The 25589-nt window shown below is 42.6% G+C and overlaps 1 protein-coding gene across 2 annotated transcripts in view; it reads left to right on the top strand.

Annotated features, from left to right (window-relative positions):
* The window catches only part of CRACD (capping protein inhibiting regulator of actin dynamics), an 870477-nt gene that overhangs the window by 184421 nt on the left and 660467 nt on the right, over nucleotides 1-25589 (top strand). For both annotated transcript variants that reach the window (XM_085642049.1, XM_085642051.1), the window contains exon 2: nucleotides 15158-15218. The gene's annotated coding sequence lies outside the window, so the exon portion shown is untranslated. The remainder of the gene's footprint in view (nucleotides 1-15157; nucleotides 15219-25589) is intronic.

The following is a 25589-nucleotide window of genomic DNA, read 5'->3' as shown; positions in this document are numbered from 1 at the left end:
TTCAAACCAGATACACACAATGTGCAAGCGGAATATCGCTTTTTTCCCAGGTGTAATGAGGAATGTGGGCAAAATGACACACCTCCAAGGCTTGACCTGGGACAGTTGTTTGCAGATAGAAATTTGGGATGGAGGGTGTACCTCGAGAACCTCAAGTACAGATCTCGGGCAGGACTCCCCTCGCTCACCTTTGCGTTGTGGTGCAACGATTTAGCATCACGCCGCTGCAGCATGTTTAGCTCAGTAGATTACATCAGTGGTGCGAGAAGTAAATAATTGACTGCACAATGTTCTGCCAGTCAAGCACCACAGGGCTGTGTATTTTAATACCGAGCTATGTTGCCTGATTTCTTGTAAATCTGGTCTTAACATCTGTGCCAGAGAAGAAATGGTGTGGCTTTGCCAGAGTGCACATATGTTCTGGGCAATGGTGTAACGCAAAGTGATGCCCCCCCCCCCCCCCAGCCCCCCCTGCAAAATGTGCTGAGGGCCCTCTGAGTCTCCCCGATATTCATTGGTCCTGGGCTCAATGGGTACCCCTGAAGGGTTAGACCTGCCCACCCTTCCCTTGCACTACAGGTGTCCGCATTAAGCCCCTGGTTCTGGAAGTGGTCGCCCCAAGTGTTTGTCGACATTTACTGGCCCCCGCCAAAGTGTACAAAATCATAATTTATGTATTACCGATGCAGGGATAAACAGTTCACAATCCACTGAAACAAAGCAGGGTCACAGGTGCTGAGTATATGGGCCGGAATTTGTAGGTTCCTCCCATAGCCTGTCATATTGTTGCGTGGTCTGTGTTGTATGGACATTAAGGAAGGACTAAACAAATATATGCAGGACACATACAAGCAAAGAGAAACTTGTCACACTGCACTGTGCACATTTATGTAGTCCGACCCATAAGATTTTGTACCGAGGACAAAAAAGGCCATTCATTATTCATTATTGTATTGCTTACATGTTAAAAAACAAATAACCACCTTTGCTCCACATTTGCAATGGTAAGGATGAGATGAAGACATCTGTATCCATTACTTTTAAGGTAGCCCGGAAAGAGAGTGGAAAATTAATTGCGCCATTGGTTTTGATGAAATGTCTATATGTAACAAAGCCCACGAGTAAAGCCTGATTACTGTATTTTTTAGCACTTGAGAAGAAAAAATGGTGAAGATGTCTGCATTATGTTCTCATGCAAAGCATATATATATGTTAAGAAGATTTGTAAAGCTTTGCATGATACCCTTCTGTCACTTTGGGCATTGAAGGAAGTGTAGTCCAATAGATAAGGCCAGTAACTGTGTGCGGTATTCCTGAGTCTTCACCCCTCTCATGTGTCAAGTTCAAATGAAGGTCAGTCTGAAAGGTTCAGGGTTCATGGGTTTCCTGAACCATATGTAGCTGGGTTCTGTTCCTAGATTGAGGAGAAGGAGATTCCAGAATCTCATTCCTTGCACCCAGAGATCTGACTCAATGTTACAACCTCTTGATGAACAAGCTCTTAATATATAATCATAATGTAATATGGATGTGCCCCAATATTTGCCTCGCCTAGAAGGGCTTTAACATTTAATTTTGTTTTATTTCTATGGCAGGGCTCTTGCTTAAGGAAGCAAGGGATCATTATGTAAAGTGTGCATGTAGGGTACCTGGGTACTGAATATTAGCTTTTACATAAAGATAAAGGCATTGTCAAATGAATTGGGTGTCTTCACACTGTCCTAAATACTAAACATGCTATAAGTCCATCTTTTCTGTCTATGAAATATCATACTTTTCAGGCTTAAAATGTTCTTAAACCTCCACAGACCTTACAATGTAATTTAAGTCACTAACTCTGGTTGGGCCATATACAACACAAAATACAGCCATAAAACTACTAGTAACAATCTGGACATATTTTAGGGGAACATTCCCTAAATGTTGTTCTGCATAACGTAAGCTGAGATCTCCGCTATCTCAGCCTCTGCATCTTGTACCAGGGTGGCCCTGATGCCATGATCCTATTGCACCTCGCTGAAGCCTTTGAGACAGTTGCTCATTCATTACTTTAGATAGGTTAGTGAGCATCATGGCCTCAGTAGCTTTGAGTTGGATTAAGTCCTTCCTTTCAGAAAGATCTAATTGTGTCTTTTTATCTCCAGATGACTCCAGTTTCCCCTGTGGGGTGCCCCAGGGAACTTCTTTGAGCCCTACTATGAATATATGTCCCTGATGGCGCCTCCAATTATATCTTTCGGTTTCTCCTGCATGACATCTGCGGATGATACTCAGATTGTTGTTTCCGTCTCTGACAGTGTGGGTGAAACCCAGAGTCCCTTTTCTGCCTGTATGTCAGCTATTTTTAAATAGATCAACCACACCTTTCTGAAGCTTAACAGGGAGAAAACTGGAGAGGCAGTTTCAGTTGGTGATAAAATGGTGGCCTGAAGAACTGGGCTCATTGCTCTCTTCCACCGTTTGTTCCAGAAACCTAGGCATGTTATTTGATATTGATAACCCATTCACAGAACAAATTACTGTCTAAGTGTTTTGCTCTGCTTTTGGCCATTCATATAATTCTTCCATATTGGCCTGTCTCTGTTTGTAAAACTACGGTCCAGCCCTTATCTCCTCTCGCCTGGACTATGCCAATGCTTTATATTTTGGTCTGACAGCGTTATCTTCTCGATAGGCAACAAATAGTGCAGAATTCAGTTAGAGTTATTATCAATCTCTGTCGCAGAACATTGTTAAAATCTTTATTTTCTAAGTTTCACTGGTTACCTATTCACCAGAGGTGAGTTTTTAAGGTACTCTGTCTGACTTTTAAAGACCTCAAGAGTATCGGCCCGACTTTCTAGTCTAGAAAGATCTGTTTGTATCTACATTCATTCACGCTTCGTTCTTTTGGAGTCAGATTTTTTCAAACCCCCAAATTCAGACGTCATCGTATTGGAGTTTGTTCTTTCTTTCACCACACCACCATGCTGTGCAGCTCCTTGCCCTCTACTTTGAGGTTGGTCTCTGATTACTTTTGTTTTAGAAACATATTGAAACCATGGCTATTCTAGCAGCTGTACTGTGCTTACTTGTTATGTTAGTTTTCAGTGCCAGGACACCAAATGTCTGGGACAACAGCACGATTTAGAAGTATTGGTCAATTCAATTCACTTAAAGGCTATTAGAACTGTGGATTGAAAAGAACAGGGAAACAGGTATCACCTGTTCTTTATTTTCCCTTCTGTGCAGTGAGATACTGTGGAGACAGATATCACTTACATTTGTGTTGTGTGTCATGACAATGTGTTATGATGTGTCATTGAGCATTGAAAAGTAGTATTAAATGTGAGAGGAGGTGTATTGTATGTTAACATTTATTTAATTAAAACATTTTGTTTTACATTTTTCATTTACATATGTTTATATTTTATTAATGTGATTTGTATAGGTGTCTACAAGCTTGACAATTTTATAATTGTGTATTTACATTATTTATATTTATAATAAGCATTATTACTATTTGTGTGTAATAATGATTTAAATCATTTATATATCTGTATACAATGGCACCATTTATTTGACTATTTTTCCAAATTGGTTTTATTTATTTATTTTGCGTTCATTTTTAAAAATCTTTTGTGCAATGTTGTGTATATGGGTATCTCCAAAATCTAAAGTAATGTGACGATTTATTTTTGGTGTTGGTCTTTGTGCTGGGAGCGTTATTCTATGCCTTCATTCATTCATATATGATTCCCTTACAGTACCTCAAAGTGGTTATGTCAGGTATATGACTTACACCAGGGCTTGGCTGGAGAGGATTTGAGCAGTTTGCGCTTTAGTATTACGGAAGTAATTGTAGATATAACTTTAATAAATTGCAACAGACCTACCCTTTTGTACTACTTGTGGCTTACTCCTGGAATCAGGATTACTACAAGAATGAATCTTTTCAAATCCAGTGCCTTTGTGAATTTGGCCCAAAGCATTAGAAAGGAAAGGTGGGAGTCTCAACCTACCCCTTCGAAAATAGAATTTAGTAGTACGTGAAGGAGTACTACTGGAGAACTACCTCATATACTAAAAATGCCTTTGTGAATTGACTTCACTATGTGTATTTGGTGATTGTGAGCAACAAATAAAAAAAACAGCAGCTCAGTAATCCTGGGAAAAGATAATGGCTAAATAAAAGATAAAAGAAAGATATAAAACAAATGTAAGGGGCTAACATTGTGCTGACACCCCAAGGTACAGTAAACATTAAAACAGTTTTATGACAAGATATACTCGTAATATCTTACGACCTACGAGACTCCTGAGGCGGAAGCCGGGAGAGATTGAGACAAAAATCTTATTTTTAAAACGCTTGTGTGTGATACTCTGTATTTTTAAAACGATCACCTTCATTTGCACTTAGCAATTTCACGAACAGCGAGCTCCTCGCTGCAACGCTTGTCACTCCCACCGCCATTCTCGAGGGCGAGGCGCGACTAGAGACACGCCCACCTCAGGCGGCCACGCCCCCTTGACCACACTATAAATAGTGCGCGCAGCTGGAAAGCGCGACACTAAGACCTACGAGACTCCTGAGGCGGAAGCCGGGAGAGATTGAGACAAAAATCTTATTTTTAAAACGCTTGTGTGTGATACTCTGTATTTTTAAAACGATCACCTTCATTTGCACTTAGCAATTTCACGAACAGCGAGCTCCTCGCTGCAACGCTTGTCACTCCCACCGCCATTCTCGAGGGCGAGGCGCGACTAGAGACACGCCCACCTCAGGCGGCCACGCCCCCTTGACCACACTATAAATAGTGCGCGCAGCTGGAAAGCGCGACACTAAGACCTACGAGACTCCTGAGGCGGAAGCCGGGAGAGATTGAGACAAAAATCTTATTTTTAAAACGCTTGTGTGTGATACTCTGTATTTTTAAAATGATCACCTTCATTTGCACTTAGCAATTTCACGAACAGCGAGCTCCTCGCTGCAACGCTTGTCACTCCCACCGCCATTCTCGAGGGCGAGGCGCGACTAGAGACACGCCCACCTCAGGCGGCCACGCCCCCTTGACCACACTATAAATAGTGCGCGCAGCTGGAAAGCGCGACACTAAGACCTACGAGACTCCTGAGGCGGAAGCCGGGAGAGATTGAGACAAAAATCTTATTTTTAAAACGCTTGTGTGTGATACTCTGTATTTTTAAAACGATCACCTTCATTTGCACTTAGCAATTTCACGAACAGCGAGCTCCTCGCTGCAACGCTTGTCACTCCCACCGCCATTCTCGAGGGCGAGGCGCGACTAGAGACACGCCCACCTCAGGCGGCCACGCCCCCTTGACCACTCCTCCCCTGACTATAAACCATGTGCTTCGCCAGGAAGCGCAGCGGACGAGCGCGTAAGCCCGTCTGCGCCCGTCCGCGCCAGACCGAGCCCAGAGCCTAGACCCCAGGCTAGTTACAATGGCCCTAGATTAATATATACACTCGACACCCTGTACCAGCTCAGGGAATCAGTGACCACTGGATGTAAGGAAACTATCATGCCAGGAACCGACCCTTTGGGCTGCCCAAACTGCGAATACAGGTTATCCCCATCCCCCCAACCCGAACCGGCACATCTCGAAATGGCCCTGTTGAATTGTAGGTCACTCCCAAAGCACCAGACAGAAATCCACTTACTACTAGCAGAGCTTGGCTTAGACGCTCTGTTCTTAACAGAAACGTGGCTTTCCCCTAGCACAGATCCAGACATCATTCAAGCACTCCCCCCCGGATACCTTATCAAATCTCTAAATAGACCGAAGGGTATTGGTGGAGGGATTGCGATCATCTACCGGGATAATCTTTCATGCCAACTTAAAGATAGCCCCATTCTGGATAGTGAAAACATTCTGTTCTCCCTTCACCTGCCACCATCTACGACACTCTCTGGTGCCCTAATCTACCGCCCTCCGGGACAGGTAGGGGGTTTCATAGACTCACTCACAGACGCCATCTCCTCTCGGGCTTGTGTTACCCCTAATTTTACAATCCTTGGAGACTTAAATCTCCACTTCAACGATCAAAGCAATAAACTCGCAACTGACCTAAAAGCCGATCTGGCTTCCCTCAATCTTCACCTCCTTAACAAAGAACCCACCCATACGAAAGGTCGACTACTTGACCCAATCTTTTCCAACCTCTCCACCCTCACTGTACAAACTCCTCTTCCCCTCCCCTGGTCAGACCACTTCCTGGTTCCTTTTAAACTGCAACTTCCAGGCAAATTGCCTGACATTCCCCTTCCCCGAGCCCCTTCTCGGCCCTGGAAAAAACTGGACACAACCTTGTGGGATCAAGCACTGACGGCTACGACCCCCTTAGTAGACCCTAACCCCTCGTCAGCTGAAATCCAACTTCATAACTGGATAAAAGACTCCCTCGACTCAGTCTTACCTCTTAAAACTCTCCCATCCAGTAGGAAATCGTCCAAACTGCCTTGGTTCACAGAGGAACTTCGCGAATTAAGAAGAAAGGGAAAAAAGCTCGAACGCCGTTGGAGAAAAAACTGGAATACAAACGATAAAAGCGACTATAGAACCCATATTAGACTGTACAAAAACGCATTAAAAACTGCACAGGCCAACTTCTTTGAGGAGAAAATAGCTTCAGCCGCTAACTCCGCGAGAGAGACCTATAGAATTGTGAAACTCCTCACCAAAATACAAGACCCTCCATCCCCTCCTGACGTGGACAGTGCAAATTGCAATAAAATGGCAGAGTTCTTCTCGGCAAAAATTACCAAAATCCTAACCTCCCTTCCAACCCCATTGACAATCCAAGCACTACCAGGCCCCTCCCCTCTCCAAGACACCCCGAGACTAACCTCTTTCTCCCAAATCTCCATCGAAACGTTCCTCAACGTTTTACAGAAAGTCAAAAGTGGCTCCCCATCAGACCCAGCCCCAATTAGTAAATTGAAGCTAGTTGCTTCCACTATTGCTCCCCTATTTACTAAACTGATTAATGCTTCCTTTGAAAACGGTATAGTCCCGGAGAACTGGAAAAAAGCCACGGTCAAGGCCCTCATAAAGAAACCACACTTGGATCCCTCAGACCCCTCCAATTTCAGACCAATCTCGTTGCTTCCAGCTATGAGTAAAATAGCCGAACGAGTAGCAAATCGGCAACTTTCGGATTTTTTAGAGTCCAACCATCTTCTTCGCATGTCCCAGACAGGCTTTAGACCAGGACAGGGGACTGACACCGCTTTGTTAGCCGTTGTCGAGGAAGCCAGAGGCATACTGGACGCAGGAGGATCAGTGGCAGTGATCCTCCTCGACCTGAGTGCCGCCTTCGACACGGTGGACCATGCAACCCTTGTCCAGCGCCTTGGCCTAAGGGGAGTGGCCGACTCCGCCCTGGCCTGGATATCATCCTTCCTCAAAAACAGGTCCTTCCAAGTAGCGGACGGGTACTCCGTCTCCTCTGCTCAGCCTCTTGGGTGTGGTGTGCCTCAGGGATCTTCCCTGAGCCCCACACTCTTTAACGCTTACATGGCTCCCCTTGAGGATGTTGTAAAGCCGTATGGCATTAAATCAATAATGTATGCTGATGACACCCAGCTGATCGTCTCCCTTAACCAGGCGGACAATGCCCTGTCCAACCTGAACAGCTGTCTAGAGGGGGTGCATCAATGGATGTGCGAATCAAGGCTAAAATTAAACAGGGAAAAATCGGAAATTCTCCTTTTAGGGACCTCCAACAAAATTCCCACTTCCCTTCCTTGGCCTCCGTGCATGGGAACACCACCCATCCCCAAGTCCGAAGTCAAGAGCTTAGGGATTTGGCTTGATCAGGATCTAAGCTTCAAAACTCAGGCGAGAAAAACGGCGGGAACTTGCTTCGGCCTGATAAAGATGGCTCGGAAGATCTTACATTTACTGCCACTCCAGTCCAGGAAACTCTTGCTGCAAGGGCTCGTGAACTCCAGACTGGACTACGGAAACGTCCTGTATCTGGGAGCCCCAGCATCGGTGACCCATAGACTCCAATGCGCTCAGAACGCAGCGGCGAGAATCCTCACAGGAACTTCAACGAGGAACTCAGCTAAACCAGCTCTCAGAAGTCTGCACTGGCTGCCAGTGAAGGAGAGGGTCAATTTTAAGACCCTGTGCATCACCCACAGAATTCTGCACAATGAGGGCCCTCCCATACTCAGGACACTGGTGACTCAACAACAGTCGAGTCGCCATCTGAGGTCCAACTCTCTTTCCCTCGCCAATGTCCCCAGAATCAGGAAGGCCAGATCAGGAGGTCGCCTGTTCTCCTATAATGCTCCTAGATTGTGGAACGCCCTCCCCCTTTCCCTGAGGCAAGAACACAACTACCTCAGGTTTAGGAAACGCCTAAAAACTTTACTGTTCCCCTGAGTTCACCTCCTGACCCTTCCTTCCCTCAGTTCCGTAGTCTTTTTTTCAGCGCCGGGATGCCCCAGGGTAGCTGCGCGCTTAAGAAAACATAAAATCAAATCAAATCAAATCAATAAAGTTACTTGAATAAAATACAATCAGACAATTTCCTAATGATGACAATGTTGGTGCTCCATGTGACAGCGCAATTAAAGTTATCAGTGAAAAAACTGAATGTGCACAGTGAAGAATTTATTTTAAAAAGATACGCTATTGGCTCTGTAAAGAAATCAATTGAAACAACAGACTCCAATGACAGTTCAGGCCCTGAGCTTGTATACATTAAGTGTTCTGTCAATAAAGTCAACATGTCAATGTTTCGACCCAAGAGGTTAATTCGTTGTATGGTCTTCATCAGTACATGGTAGCATCCTACAATGTATCAATGAAACAAAAAGAGGGAACAATATTACCCTTGTATTAAATTATAAGGACTGAATTTAATTGTGACAAAAAACTGGTTAGAAGCATACCTCTTATTTGCTAGGAAAGGTGGACTTATGGAAAACTAGACCAACTGCCCGTGATTTAGAATGAAAAAATACCAATCCATCACATTTTTACATTTGCTATGGCACTTTCTGCAGAAATACAGAAATAATATGTATTGGAGATTATATCTCTTTTAAACATGGCTCAGAAACCAAGTCGTCACCTATACTGTGCTTCCATCAAAAAGATGGCATCAAAAAGATTGGCTATCGGTCATATGATTGATACCATCAATAGTGGCAAACAACCATTATTAATGAGCATCTAATGCAATCTATCAAAAGAAAGCAACATATAAAACAATTGTGATATGTTCCAAATATGGAAATGCTATTATCAAGTGGAACAACCACTTAACTTACACAACACCCACCACCCCCACAGTGCAAGATACTTCCATTCTATGAGCAAGCATGTGAAAGGTCTCTAAAAACTGGATTGGCAGTTGGGGGACTCTGCATGCATGTGGTATAATTCTCTTGTATAGTGTACAATAAAAATAATGTTTAAAATACAACAATGTTTATGCAGAAGAATATGAAAACATTAATGTAGGCCACATTGTAAGTCTAGCATTTCAATTCAGTAGTTTTATCAACATTCACATCCATTTCAACTAAGGGTAATGACGAGTTGTAAAATCCAAATAGGATCCAGGGCGTACATATTTAGACATGTGTGATTCATATCATCCATAGTAAATAGTTAAAAATTATGTCAAGAAGTATTCAAACAATCAGTACAGTACAGTACAGTACATTTTTGTTCAGTGGCAATCATTAACAACTCATGCCACGAAAAAGTACTACTGGAAAGAAGATCAATCGGTAAACAGAGCCCGCAATATTTCACAGTAAAAAAAGTATTCCGGCTTGCCCCCCTTCTTCTAGCTTATTCAAGCACTGATCAATTGATTTGACTTCTTCAATCCATTTGAGCTCCTGAAGCCTCAAAGTGGCTGTAAAGCTTCAGCCACATGAGTTTGCATAGATTAACTTCACTCTTTGCCGGCGTAGCCGTGCCATGTGTCTCAAAATGTTCAACTGAAGGTGCCACAACTATTCTCCCTTGGTCAGAGTGAAGCCCTCCAGAAAGTATGGAGGTCAATTGCTCACAACCTATTTCTGCATAGAAAGGTATTTTGTTGGGTGTTCTTGTTTACAAGGTTTTTTTTTATTGTATTCATTTATAATACAAGATTACTGCTATTACATCATTAAAAAAGAATAAAGAGCATAAAAAACATTATAAGCTTTAAATTAAATGATGAAGTGCAAAGACTAGAACGAATAAAACACCATGAAGGGAAGGACTCACTCTTTTAATGGTATTCTCCTTGCTTCTAGAAAGTGGGAATCTGTTGCTGTTAATCAAAACGTCTAGAAGCCGAAAACATTAAATTGTGCAAGTCAGTTGGAGAATATGCTATATATCCAATAAATGTTCATAGCGAAGGCACAAGATGGGACACATGTAGGGGGTGCCAATCCAAATGTTTTTGTTTAGATTGATTGGAAATTATTTCTTTAGCTGCAGCTCTGGGCTTGAAATTGGCAAGTTACTTAAATTAAACAAGCATTTCCTGATTAATTCAGAAGATATTTTACATTTGTTTGAAATTTACATTAATAAAGATCTGTTTTTGAATAAAACATTTTGTTTTTGAAACTTTAATGATTTAATTGAAAAAGCTGGAGTTTTGAAGTATTTGTGTGCCACCCTAATCTCTTATTGTGTAAAAACCTGCATAGAATACAATAATTTCAGATGGGGATTTTTTTCAACGCAAATTAGTCTCCTGTTCAAGATTACTTCAAGCATGTTCTATACCTATCAGTCAGTATTTGTGGAATACTATATTCAAAATGGTTTGCTGGGTATATGCATTGAACTGTTTGAATTACAGAAACGTATTTGATATCCACTTGAAAGCAAAAGCATGTTTCAAATATGTTGATTCCGTTGATTCAGTTTTATTCAGAATATGACTAGTTTATTAGGATTAACTTTAAAGCCTGCTATGGTTGTAGGTGGTATTGAGCTCATTTTTTGACAATATGGTTACTTTTTATTTTCCATCATAAAGTTGATGTCATTTGCAAATAGTGCTAATTCATGGTTGTTTTGGTAGTAAACATGGTTTATTGTTGTTAATTGAGGTCTGATTTGTGGGCCAAAACTGAGAGCAAACATGAAATGGGAGTAGTGAAGAGAACGAGGAATTTTGCATATGCTAATTGTGCAGCAGTGGTGCAAAATTCACATTTGTCCAGTACCGATAACAAATAGTTCTAATTAATGCAAGCAAGCGTAAGTGCTCTTTTTGTATTTAAAGAAATCCACCATATTGAGTACCTTTCTGATGTCACCTTGGGCCTTCCATTTATAACAAACTCTGCCACATCAAAAATACATTTCTGGGCTACGATATTTATATCAGAGAGTACTTATGTTATCGATGTTCTGACATACCACCCTTTTGGTAGATTAAGAATGATTGAGAGACTATTTTAAAGTATCTATGCCTGGGTTTCAGATTAAAATTATAGTGATGCTGTCATTGATTTCTAATTGCACCTGCGGCACACAGCTTTGCCAGCTCTTCCTTGATTGTATTTATAGAACAGAATAGAGATGCACTTGACCATACATCTTTACTGTTCTCAAAAGGAGTTTTAAATCTCTGACCTCTTCTTCTGATTAGTCATTTATTGCATATGGGCTAAAATTGTGTGGATTTTTATTATCTGACCAGAGATTCTTCAGATTAGCATCAGGTTCTATATAGTTTTTTCTATATGTATCTTGAAACTTAGCATAACTTCTCTAATTCTGATGAGAGCTATATATTTAAGTTTGTCTTCGGATTGTTTGCTTTGGTGAATGTAATTTTGCCCCTATTAGAATTTGTATACTAAAATATTGTTTATTTTATTTCATATGCCATAATTGGATTGCATAGTTTTAGAAACATTTGATCGATTTAATTAAGGAATAGAAACTTTAATCACCTTTTGAATTTTCTTGGTAACTTTTTATTTTATTCTCCCATTTTCCCATATGTTTCATTTCAAATTCCCCCACTTTTAAATCTAGATTTTACCTTGCAGATTTCTTACAGTTCCTTAATAATAAGTACAGTTTAATTTTCTACCATTAATAATGTTTACTTTGAAGGACTGAGTCAACAATTTTCTATGACCTGTCATATTTATTTTTGTAATATATGAGTTCAGTAAAATATCAGAAGCAAGTATTTTCCCCGAAAATACCTACATATCCTAAGAGGTGATTTCTGTTATATCTATTAAAGGAAGGTTTAACTTAGGTCTCATTTGTCAAATTGCGACTTTATATCTTACAGGGCCATGTCCTGCGTTCTTTGGGTTAGCCATTAGAGTGTTGCCATTACAACCAATGTGTTGCAATGTAGTTTGTCTCTATTAGGATCCATCACTAAATTGTAGTCTTTGCCATTGTGTTTCTTCTTTCATTAACCTTTTTATTGGGGTGTCAAACTATATAAAACTTCTTGATCTGTTTTTAGAAGCATACTTTAAATAAAGTTCCCTTGCATCCCGATCATATTTCAAATTAGTTTAACTGTAACACTAACTAATATTGCAATGTTCTTTTCTTAACTATGTGTAAGGAGAACATTTGATTTGGGGCCTTGGTTGATTTAAATATATTTTCATCACCACTCAAGATTGATCATAACTTTCTCAGAACTTTTAACCTGTGAACATTCAGGTTAACATTCTTAATTGTTGATATCATCACATACAGTTATACGTTCAACAAGTATTATGTTTAGTATGGGAAATTAAAGAATGTGTAACAACTAAGTCCAGCATAAGACACAATTAGTCACCCAAAATGCTTGATATTCAGGTATGACTTGCTGAGGACTTCCCAGGGCCTAAGACAGGAGTAAGACATAGCTACTCAGAAAAGGCTTTGTGAATTGGACACTCAATCTGTGTGCCAGATCTCTAAGATTCCGATTAATAATGTATTGTATAGAAATGGCAGAATTCCTAGATGCAAAGGGTGTAAAATACACCAACCTACAAGATCATATATTCTATGAGCATTACTGATGAAGAGCTGGCAGGCGTTTGATATGATACGTATTGTACTTGTTAGAGTATGTAAACTTACTCTAATGCCTGGTGCTCAAAACAATACCATGGGCCCCATTACGATGTTCGCCCGCCACCGTAACGGAAAATGGGACCAACCACCAGAGGTGCGGCGGTCCTACAAGCCAATTAGGATGCGCCCACCACATTGGCGGGCGTATTCTGGCCTTTAACATTACGGACAGTGCTGCTGGGTGCAGCTCCGTTCGCAATGTTAAAAGTGCATGGTTTGCATTGCCATGCACAGCGTGAAAGGCACCGTGCGGTGCCTGCCACCTTGTGTATGACAATGTAGGGGGGTACCATAGGTACCCCCCAAGTGCAGCCCCCCATGGGGGGCCCTTAACGGGGGGGGCCGCCATGGAAAGGCCTTTAAATTTGCACATCATAATATGGATGGCGGTGCCTGCTCGGCACCGCCACCATATTATGCCCCAGATCCGCACCGCAGGCAATCGTAACGATTGCCTGCCGGTGGAAAAGCGGTGGACGGTCTTTACGTCTGCCACGATACCCCACCATACTAATATGGCGGGAGGTAAATCGGGTACAGATGGCCACCGCCCGCCATCATAATGGGGCCCTAAGAGTTTGGCACACTATGTAGTATGCATAATAAGTTATAGCGTGTGACTATAGTTTAAAGTCCATATATAATTAGACCCCCCCAAAGTGCCCTCCTCTGCCATAAATAAAAATGATATGTTTAGATAATATTAATAAAAACATTTTGGGATTCTGCAGGTTAGGTGCTGGGCAGGCCAAACCATCCCCAAAAATGTGTTTCGCCTAGTTGGTTTCTCGGAATTGTCAAAACAAGAATAAGGGCATCTCAAGATGTAGGGTTACTCATGCTAAGGCATGATGCTCCCTCCCTGAAGTACTTCTGGGAGGGAGCAGTAAAGACTAAGGGAGCCATCAGCATTAAAAATTATCAACAAAGGCCTGTTGAAGTGCACAGAAACCTGCATCAATCATGTGTACATTTATATGATTACAAAATATGTAAAAAATACAGTTTACAAAACAATATAAACAATCCCTCTCAATAAGACCTAATCAAAATCATTGCAGTGAAAACCTTCAAGCTTTGTCGGTGTGGGTGGCCAACGCCCAAATCCTTGCCTACTATAGTAATCTGTCAGAGTCCATGCAACAAAATACCTGTCTGTCGCCTGTAACGCAATTTCATAACAACCCACTGTTATAGGGCTGTCTGTTTTAACAAATTCATAAACTTTCTCTCAAGATAGCGATCAGACACACAGTCAATAAGTTATAAATTTATCCAAAATTACAGTTAGCTATGCAAAATGCTATCTCTCCTAAGAAAGCCTAAGAACTCTCATAGAGCAACTCTGCTATTGCCACAGTTTGTCACTGGGGTAATCAACACCAAAACCCTTGCCTGATATGGTAATTTGTAAGATTCGATGTAACAAAATACTTCTTTGCAGTCATATCATTTGAATGTATTAACATATGTATTTCAAAATAAATATATCGGGCCTTCTGCCTTTATTGTAACATTTCATAACCAGATCAGGCATGTAGCCTTGGTCCTTGACTTGCCACCATACCCAACTCTGCCCTGCTGTATTGAGTCTAAGCTTTGCCACAAGCCAAAAAATACAATGCAAGTACTCTTTTCAGTGGAAGCAAAAAACTTCAGCCAAATCAAATCCTGTACTGGGGAGAACCAACATGTTGTTGGAGCCGAAACCCTTCTCTCAGTAGTACTCTGAAATCATTTTATGATCACAGAAGGTCTGGCTTCAGCAGTGCTGTAAAGCCTTACCTAAAAAGGCAATGCCTGCTTTTGTGACATAGAAATAAATTTAGCAGTTGCAATTCAGGGTCTTGCAAAAATCAGGGCTTTGGGCAAACATTCCGGCTGATGCCCCCATGAGATGACTCTCTCAGGAGATAGTATCTTTTACAGTTTTTCTTGTAGATCTAAAATATTTATTTACAGTTATACTTATATACTGGTTTTAATGAATGCATCAGCAATATTAAGGTATTTTAATTTGAAAAGATTTAACATCAACAAAATATTTAACCAAAAACCTTTTTTTTCAAAGGGGCAAGAACCTATGTGTGAAAATATTGTGGTGAAGACTTCGCTAAGGAACAAGTTCACAGGTAAGGAGCACCTCCCTCTCATATGTTTCCATGTGCTCGCAGTTAAAGTTTAATAACAACCATTTTATGTTACAGTTAGTTACAATTAAAATATGTGTTGTTGTAAACATGCCTGAATTAAATATCCAAAATGTGAAAACTCTGCCCATTCTCTTTTCATTCATTTGAAAGAAAGGAAAGTATATATATTCTCTTTTGCACTCTGGAGATGGCTGTTTCCATCATCATTTCTTCATTATTTGTATTTTGTTTAAGCTAAACACCCCTCACAAAAGGTAGCATTGGTATTTTTCAAATAATCAATGGCAGTGACTACATTTGTCAATTATTGTGACGTTGTACACGGCTTCAATACTTTTTACTAAGTTTCTCAGACTTAACTTGCGTTAAGAATGTCCACCGTGCCCAATGCAGCTGCTCTGGTCTTGAGGGTAAATCATTTGAGTCATGGTGGAGGGGGAATGATGTATTGTGCAATTGTGGACTACTCCATGGCTTTTTGATATAGGTAATCAGATCTATGGAGTAATATGCTTGAATAGGGATTGGTCCATATCGTTAAAGAGTTATACGGAGCAAGCAAGGCCAAACTCTGTTTCACTTCAAAGAAGAAAGTGACGTTGGAGTCTGCTCATGTTCACTACTGTGTGCTGCCTCTTATGGTGATCTGATTAGAGAGGAGGGGCTGTGGCTGTAATACATGTCAGGCCTATGATCGTCCTTCAACCAGAACCAAAATATGTATCTCTGCATGCAAAAGTAATTTAAACAGTTATTTTAGGAAGACCAGCAACTTGTGTTTCATATCTTGATCAATAAAAATATATTTTGTTTAGGTAAGAGTAAGGTATACATATTTGTGCATCAGCTTAGACTATGGACTGGGCTGGGGATCAAAGATGGAAGCAAAAAAGCATATGGCGATTGCTATCATCATAAGGTGGTTATTATTGGTCATCAGGGAGGCTCGTTGGCGAGGGTGCTCCCTATTTTGATATATGGGGTAGCTATCTGGTTATTCTGGTGCCATCAGGACTTGGAACCACCAGAACCCTGGGCAGGAAGACTTGTGCTTAGATTAAGGACCTGGTGTCATTTGAGGTCATTACATTTGCACTTCCTCTGAAGACCGCTTGAGGCATGACACTAAGAAACTTTTATCAAGACTTCTAAACAATAAACATAATATCCAATAGCCCAAAGTCTGGAGCGATGGGGGATCTTAGTCACATTTTCCACTTCTTGAGCCTTAAGGATCATTTCTGCATTAAAGTAATGCCCCCCCCGCGTGAGTTGAAGGTTCTGCTTCAGACCAGTATTGACTAGTGGTTTAATTATGCTGATTTAGCTTCACTACTCCCAAAAGATACCATAGGGACGCATGACTGTTTTCCAGAATAAGGAAATATAATCCGGCATACAAGTTGTCCCTTTCCTAAAGTGAGATTATGTGATGATGTTATGATGTTTAGGGTGGGGCTGTTGCCATTTCTCAGAACATGAGAAGAATGAACAAGAGGAGCATGATATTGTATTCCAAAGGATAATAGGTGATACCGTCTGTATGACTCATGCCTCGAGACAGCACAACATATTTTACTGATTGTCTTCGCATTGTAATATTCAGTTATAAGCCAGTTGCACCCTTAGTATGATTATGAGGTCTGGTCCTGAAAGAATCATGGAACAGCTCTGTATCCTTAGGAGGGATAGGAATTAGGGATAATTTATCAGCAGCTGTTTTCAATTGAATAGAATAATGTTGAAGATTAGTGGATATTTTTATTTTTTATTTTTATATTTGTTTTTAATTTTCCTTGTCAAAAGCGGTCATACAAAAAAAACAAGAATAAAAGATCCATTTACATAGTGGGCTTGAGTACAACTGAGGGTTAACAGTAAATCAGTGAACACATCTCATATTCATTATTCTATGTACTTAAACAACAAAAAACCCACATATAAAAGGACGAATTTACTTCAAAACAAAAAGAAAAGAAAAAACAGAGAAAAAAGGACTTGTTTGCTAAAACTAGTATTAAATTCTTAAGTCTAAGCAAGTTACTCAACCCAAAAAAAAAAATTGGTCAGATTAAGTTAGATTTCTTGGATTAGCATACTTAAAAGCTTCCCATCCAGGACCCGCCCAGATAGAGTCAAGCTTTCTGATGGACCAATGTCCACCAAGACTTAGCCAGGGCAAATCTAGATCATAGATTTGCCAGAGGCAAGCACACCATTCTGTAACTTTGGGTGTAGGGGAGAGATCCATGATCTTGCAATACATAACCTGGCAGCGCTAATAATAATCGATAAAAGTTGCCTCTGTGCACTAGCTTCATTTGTCCTGTGGGCTGACTGTGATCTATGACCTAGCATAAGCTGTATATACATGCCAGTGCTGGAGCTCATATGTTGTACCACCCCTGTCCAAATTTCATGGCGCATAGGGCAGGCTGCAAACATGTGGAGGATATCAGCTGCTAAAAGGCCACACTTTAGACATTTAGTCTTATTGCCCAGCCACACTTTGGACATTTAGTCTTATTGCCCCAACAATTACCTGACCATTTAACAATTTTATCTGGTGTATAGTACAAAAAACATATTGTTTTGAATTGCTGTAGTTTCATATTGATTGAATTTATAGATTGGTCAATAGTATCTAAAGCTGAGCTTATTTTAGAAGGTACGACTTCATCTGAAAGGACCTAAGACCACCTGGTGGCAAGAGTAGAAATATTGTTAGAATTATGCTGGGCGAGATCTAGATATACCGTATTAATACACGACTTCTGAGGTGCTCTAAGTAAGCTATCTAGTATATCAGAGTGGGACGCCAAGGTAGTGAGCTTGCAGCCCATCACAAAATTGTCTCCGATCTGTAAATACTTGAAAAAGAAGCTATGTGGAAGGTACTAAGATGCCTGTAGCCCAGAAAATGAACAAAGGCCATTAAGATCATAAATATGGCCAAGAGAGTTAATACCATACTGAGACCATGCTCTACCTGCCAGATCGTGAAATATCTCAGGGAACATTGGATTATCCCAATGTGGTGTATCAGGTGTCACGGAGTCTGCCATTAATGTCATGGATGATACTGGCAAGCAGGGGGAGAATAATGCCTTAAAAATCTTAAAGAATTCCAGAGGAATGGTATCTGCTCCGGCCGCCTTGCCTGAGGGGAGCATAGCCAGCGTGGTCATTATTTCGGCCAAGGTAATTTCAGCTTCAAGAGCAGCAGATTTTTTTTATCTAACAGACATAGAGCAGAACTCTGAATGTAGCGCCCAAACCCTGCAACGCCAAAATCGTCAGACTGATGCTAGAGATCCCAATAGCACTCTGAAAATTGCTGAGCAATCCCATCTGCATCCAGCCGTCGTTCCCCTTAACCCCTTGCGTGCTTCGGAAGGCCCCCGGCCGTCTGACGTATGGAGGGCGTGTGCGGAGGACGGACGGGGGGCGTCCGAACCCCGCCCACTCATTAATTCACCCGCACCGCGGTGGAATGTGCGCAGCGCGCAAGGGGTTAATGCCCTGTATGAAGCTCTTGAATCTCCTTTCCAATATTTGATGAGCTAAAACCCGCCCTATTTGTTCCCCATACTCGTATTGTGGAGCCCAGTTTTTTATTAAACCTCACAGCTAATTATGCTTTAAAACCTGGCCCAAAATTGATCGCTTTTCGATTAAAGAGAAATAAGCAGAATGTTGATTAGGCCCCCCTGCTGCTATATTAGAGGCATGTAATAATTCAAGGGTTAAAATTGAATGACGTAGCTGCTGTATATTATTGAAACTAATCTTGTTTTGGGAAAGAATGAACTGAAGAGTGGTACCCTGAATAAAGGCCTTCATTAGCTTTCAGCGATTATAAAAGCTGGAGCTGTACCCTCATTAAGCTGAATAAATTCCGAAAGAGCATTTGACATGAGGTTTAGATGCTCTGGATCAGAAAGCTAATGGCGAGGAAAAGAGAACTGGCATCGTTGATAACCAGCTGTTTGAAGGCTAGACTGGACCAGTATTGGATGGTGATCTGAGGTTACTTTAGGACATACTTCCATGGATGCGCCTTGCAATAAATAAATTACAGCCAGTGAAAATTATATCAATCCTGGAGTAGTGTCGGTGGGGTGAAGAGTAATAAGTATAGCTTGGCTCTATTGGATATAGGGTCCTCCATTTGTCCGACAACTGATGTAGTCGGGCCAACTCTAGGATAGACGCCTGCGTTCTAACATCTGTGGTATAGCGCCATGACTAGTAGTATCAATACTATAATCAAGGACGCAATTAAAGTCCCCCATAACCAATAATTCTCCAGTTCAATCCGGTAATTCTAAAGCTAATTCATTAATCAGGCTGGGTTAATCAAAATTAGAGCCATAGACCGTATATAGTACAATTTTAAAGCCATAGATGGATAATTGAGCTATGACCCAACTTACTCTAGAATCAGCCGCTGTTTTTATAGTCTTATATTCTAGTTTACTATCAGCCAAGATAGCAACACCCTGAATAGAAACTGCTTGGGAAGTAAATGCAGTAGTGTTAAATCCTAGTTGTTTTAGGAGGGCTCGGTCCTTGTAAGCAAGGCAGGTTTCTGTTAGTTACACCATCTGAAGCATGTGCCATCTTATTTCTTCTCGGACTAGCTGTCGCTTGCTGGCAGAGTTAAGGCCCAAGACATTCCAACATAAACAGGTCAATCTACCCATTTGTATAATGTAAAATCATAACCTTGAATGAGATGTTTTGATGCACCAATTGGCCCCAAGCCATAAAATAAGACGAAGACCCGGCTTTTAAAAGATATAATAATACTGGACCATTTGACTTCATTTACCCCAGAACAAGAAAAACAAAAAAGACAGACTGGAATGGCAGTCCAGAGAGCGAATTCCCCCAAACCTCCCAGGCCCACCCCACGCTGTGCTTCTAAATCCACTGCCTAACATCTGAAAACAAAGACTACCCTTCCTTTTCCCCCTTGTTTACCATTGCCCCCCCTCCTGATAACAGAGGAAAAGAGAACCAGTGAAAAGCAATGGGCCAGATTACAGACCAATTAATCGTCCCTCTTTTTCACATTCTCAAGAACCTGTGAAGTATCGTATACAGAAAAACAAAACCGTATTGAACCATCTTTAATGATCTTGAGCCTAGCTGGCTCCTGGAGTAAAACCTGGGCCCACCAGCCTTTAGAGGATCGATCAATTGTCAAAGTTTCCACCACCTTTCCATAGTGGATGTTAGAACTGGGCGTCTCTATTTGGCTGAAGTAGGTACCTTAGGCCAAGTAGGGACCCTTGCTTCCACGTTAGGGAAAGGAAGGACACCTTCTCAGATAGCCCCTGCTCACCCGCTCGGTAGCTTGGCACGAGCAGTCAGGCTTATCTTCAAGGCAAGTGTGTACAGTATTTGAAACCACGCTCTCAGTAACCAAATGATGACACCACAAATGGACTCCACACAAGTTTAATAAAAACAAGTATATATTTATATAAAAAGATATACGATGAGACCACACGATATAAATCCAACATATACGTATTTGTACTATTCCTCCTGGCCAGCTATTAGGCCAGCTAGCCCTTGTAGGTTCTGGCGATATTAATGAGCAATTCTAGATGATCCAATGCAGTCCTAATGCAATGCTATGTTCGTCATGCAAGAATCAAGCACTTCCCAATGTAAAAATAATGCAGTTCGTTATGCAACAATCAAGCAGTTCGTAATGCCAAAATAATGCAATGCGTAACGCAACAATCAGGCAGTTCGGTATGCAAACTAATGCAATGCGTAATGCAACAATCAGGTAGTTCGTTATGCAAAAATAATGCAATGCAAAATGCAACAATCAGACAGTTCGTAATGCAGAAATAATGCAATGTGTAATACAACCATCAGGTAGTTCGTAATGCAGAAATAATGCAATGCTTAATGCAACAATCAGGTAGTTTGTAATGCAGAAATAATGCAATATGTAATACACTCCAGCAACGATCACGGTGCTTTAGGCAGTCTCTACGCCACTCATACTGACTCGCGGTCAGCTTCGGCCAACATATACCCCCAACACGGGTATGGTGTAAACCAAAGTGCAGCTCCGCTCTCCAGCCCCGGTACTGCCACTCCTCAGCAAGTACGGGCCACGATACAAGAATGGGAGAGGCAGAGAGCGGCTCTCTCCGAGCCTGCACCCCGCCCCAGGCGGTGACACACATTACCTGGGGGGTGCGACCTCGCTCTCCTCTCCTGTTCTCGCCACTTGGGCCTCCAATGCGACTTTGTAGATTCCGGGCAGTGGCGATAACTAAGATCTCAGGCTGCAAGAGGGCACACGCACACAGCGTCGCTGAGACTCCCTTGAGCTTCGGTGCACACAATCACAGGGCAATCCTCACGAAGGTCTCAGTCTGCAAGAAGCACACGCACACAGCGGCGCTGAGACTCACTTGGACTCTGGGTGTGCACGATAACAGGGCAATCCTCACAATGGTCTCAGGCTGCACAAAGCACACGCACACAGCGTCGCTGAGACTCACTTGGACTCCGGGTGTGCCCGATAACAGGGCAATCCCATGAAGGTCTCAGGCTGCACAAAGCACATGCACACAGTGTCGCTGAGACTCACTTGGACTCCATGTGGACGATAACAGGACAATCCTCATGAAGGGCTCAGGCTGCACGAAGCACACGCACACAGCGTCGCTGAGACTCTCTTGGACTCCAGGTACCCACGATCACAGGGCAATTCTTACGAGGGTCTCAGGCTGCAAAACTCAAACGCGCACAGCGTCGCTGAGACACACCTGGAAACTTTTGTGTTCCTGAGTTTCCACAACAGGGAGTCTGCTCACCTCGGGCCCTTGGGGACAAGTTACTTCCGGACACAGCACACAGCAAAGTCCTTTCAAGCAGGGGGACACAGCACACAGCAAAGTCCCTTAACCTCTCCTTGGTTAAATCAGCAAACTGTAGGCCAGCCCTAGAACACACAGCAGGGGTCAGTCCTTTCCTTCAGTCTCTTCAGCTGTTTCTTCCTTGGCAGAGGTTCCTCTTGACCACAAAGTAGTTTCAATCCTTTTCAGTCACCGTTCAGGGGTTTCAGCTCTCATAGTTATACCCCTCAAAGTCTTTAAAGTCTTTGTGTTCAGGGGGGCACTGATCCCTGTCCAAACCAGTTCTGGGTGGCTCCCTGCCAGTGACACCTTCTTCCTTTGATAGTCGGGGTCTGGATCCTTAATCACTCAGCAGGAGATGGAGGCATTGTTTTATGGCAGCAACCCAGGCCTCTTCACCTCCAGTGGCTACATCTCCCCCCTACACAACAGATGCAGGTCAACCTGTTGCTGTCTCACCTCCTCCCCTGGGTCAAGACATTCCCCAGATCCTATCACTTTCAAATCCAGACAGTCAATCCACAACCAGGCAGAGACACACAGAAATGTTAGAGCACAAAAACCCAGCCAGTTCTAAAAGAGTGGTTTCTAAACACACAATGCAAAAACCACCTTCACAAAAAGATGTGTTATTGAATTGTGAGTACAGGCACACTAAACTTCACCTCTCCATCTTAAGCCTTTGGGAAGAAAGGCTGGAAACATATTACACAGCCTCCCCATTCTGTCCAATGGGCAAGATGGCCTTTCAAAAGTGAAAAAACGAAATGGAGAGTATTTCACTGTCAGAACATGGGACACACCTCAGTACATGTCCTACCTTCCACATACACTGCACCCTGCCCAGGGAGTACCTTGGACATACCATAGGGGTGTCTGATGTGCATAGAAAGGGAAGGGTAAGGTCTGGCAAGTGGGTGCACTTGTCAGGACAACATGGCAGTTTAACAAACTGTGCACAGGCACTGCACACTTGTACTTTGACACTGATCAGCAGTGGCAAAGTGCCCAAAGCATCTAAGTTAGCAACATCATGTCAGAAAAAAGGTCTCGGGGGAAAGCAAAAAGTTTAGGGAACTTTAGCCAAAAAGTCCAACAGTGGACTTGCAAAAGTCAGAGCGCACAAAGATTGACACAAAGTCAATTAGCACAGGAGTGGATGGTCACGCTTTGACTGATACTGCCTGCCTTAGCAAAAAGTTACCAATGCAAATTAATATAGGTCTTGGATTTGTTAATCTATTGCTGGAGTTAGAGGGGATATTTTTACTAAACCTGCTGAGAGGAAGGCGGTGCACCCTCTGAATTTGAGAGTCCATGTCCCAGTCTGAGAGTTTTGGAAATGCATTTGAGAAGAGTTTATCAATACATTTTCGGGGATCCTCCCCTTCTCTCCCCTCTGGAATGTCAAAGACGCAAATATTATTACGGCATTGGCGGTTTTCCAAGTCTTCAATCTTAAATGTAATTTTGTCATGGTGCTGGTTGTGACCTTCAATGGCCTTATTTGTGAGTGCCCCGGCATCCTCTATATCAGACACCCGTTGTTGAACTTCCGCCATCTCTGTAGAGAGAAAAGAGACCTTACTGGTAACTTTAGCTAAAGATTGCTGGATAGCTGTACTGTCCTCACGAGCTTGGTCATAATATTGTTGAGCTTCAGCCCGTTGGCCTTGGAGGAGCTGTAGTATGGTAAGTAGGGAGGGCTCATGCTCGCAATTCACGGAGAGGGAGTCTGGGAAATCTTCTGAAGCGGAGCGATTAGCAAAAGTATCATTTGAGGCTTCATTTAAGGGCTTAAAGCCTCTTGAGGGTAATTCAGTGGATTCCAAGTCGCTGTAATAATGTGGGATTCCAGAAGGGGGTATTTCAGGGCATTGATGTCCCAGCTTAGATGACTTATCCCCTCTTTTGGGTTCTTGCACGACCTCCTGGACATGAGTTGATCATAGCCATATAATCAGGGCCTTTACCACCCCCTTTGATTTCACATAGTTGTGCAAGGGGCTGCTTTGAGATCCACATCTGAGAGCCCATCCTTTCCCTTGCACAGAGGCAGTCCTCACTCAGGGAGACTTTTTGAAGCCTCCCTTAGGCTTCATCCCGGCTTCTGCATGCCACTGAGAGGGCCCCAAGACTTGCTCCTCAGGCAACTTTGTTACAGAAACCATAGTGAGGCTCTCGGGGGTACCTAATACACTTGTCTCATCACCCATGGCTATGCACCTACTTGACCCGGGCTTGGCACTCGGTGGTTCATGAAGACTCAATGATGGTGAGAGAATAGGGGGGGTGGTTCCAAGCACTAAGGATCCAGGTAGCAGAGTAAGGTTAACAGCACATATGGAATAGTTGGCATTGAGTTGGTTAAAAGAAGAGCAGCTGTCTGTCAGGCTGTGATTTGGTGAGGAAACAGTACCTGTATCCAAGGCAAAGATATTTAGGTCACCCCTTCCCCCTGAGTACTCATTTTGTTCTGTGCATCCAGATGCTTTAAAGTCGTCAGGCCACTGATCCCGTGTGACCTCAGTAACGGCAGTAGCGACGGTAGTGGCATTGGAAGAACACCCAGGGACCCTGCTGCCTTTAATCCTTGCAGGATGGCTTTCCAAAATTACAGGCATCAAGGGGGAGGGATGGCAAGCCTCTTGAGGCCACTGCTATTAGCCTGTCCGCCAACTGTGACTCACACACTGCTTGGGATATCTATTTCAGAGGGAGTGGCTTGAAGTTACCTGACTGCCGAACCTGAACGGAGCAGCTTTAAAATTGGTCGTCAGACAGAGGAGGCTTCTTGAGCTGACCCTTCCTGATGTCCTTGCTGATGACCTTGCTGGTCTTGGAGAGGGTCAGTATCCAGCGTGGCTCCTATTTCCACTCAACCTTTTACTGTGCAGCAGGTACCGTGGCTGCCGCTTAATGCTCCAGGACGCAAAGGCTCCGTAGCCCTGGGTCTCGGGGCAGTCCCAAAGAAGCAGAAAGGAACGGAGTAGCAGACCCTTACCGGGATCAGAAGTCTGTGTCGCCCACAGCCGAGGAGCTACCACATAAGCGGCGACAGTCAAAGTCAGGAACAAAAGCCCCAGTCGCGGGGGAAATTGCAGGCAGAGAGCAAAAAAAGAGGCGGTGGTCAGTGCTGTGGTAGAGGCTCACACGCGTCCACAGGTGAGCTGGGGAAATTATATTTACTAAAACAAATTCCTAGTAAGGTTATAGGTTAGATTATTAGAGCTCTGTGAATCACACCAAGATTTCTGTACTGCAATCGAGGAATTCCTAGTTTATGGGGAGGCTGTGGAGTTCTCATGACACAGATGAACCCCTGAGGGTGTATTGGAAAACAAATTACTGTGGCATCATGGATTGCTATTCCAGATTTGTAAAGCTGAGAGAGTATTGATGTTCGTAGTCATCAATTGGTCCTGACCACATGGTCATTTGTTTTCATAGTCAACAG

Source organism: Triturus cristatus, chromosome 2_2 (assembly GCF_964204655.1).
Source record: "Triturus cristatus chromosome 2_2, aTriCri1.1, whole genome shotgun sequence".
Lineage (NCBI taxonomy): Eukaryota > Metazoa > Chordata > Amphibia > Caudata > Salamandridae > Triturus > Triturus cristatus.
Note: the sequence above shows the minus strand (reverse complement) of the source record. Positions and strands in the feature narration are given on the sequence as shown.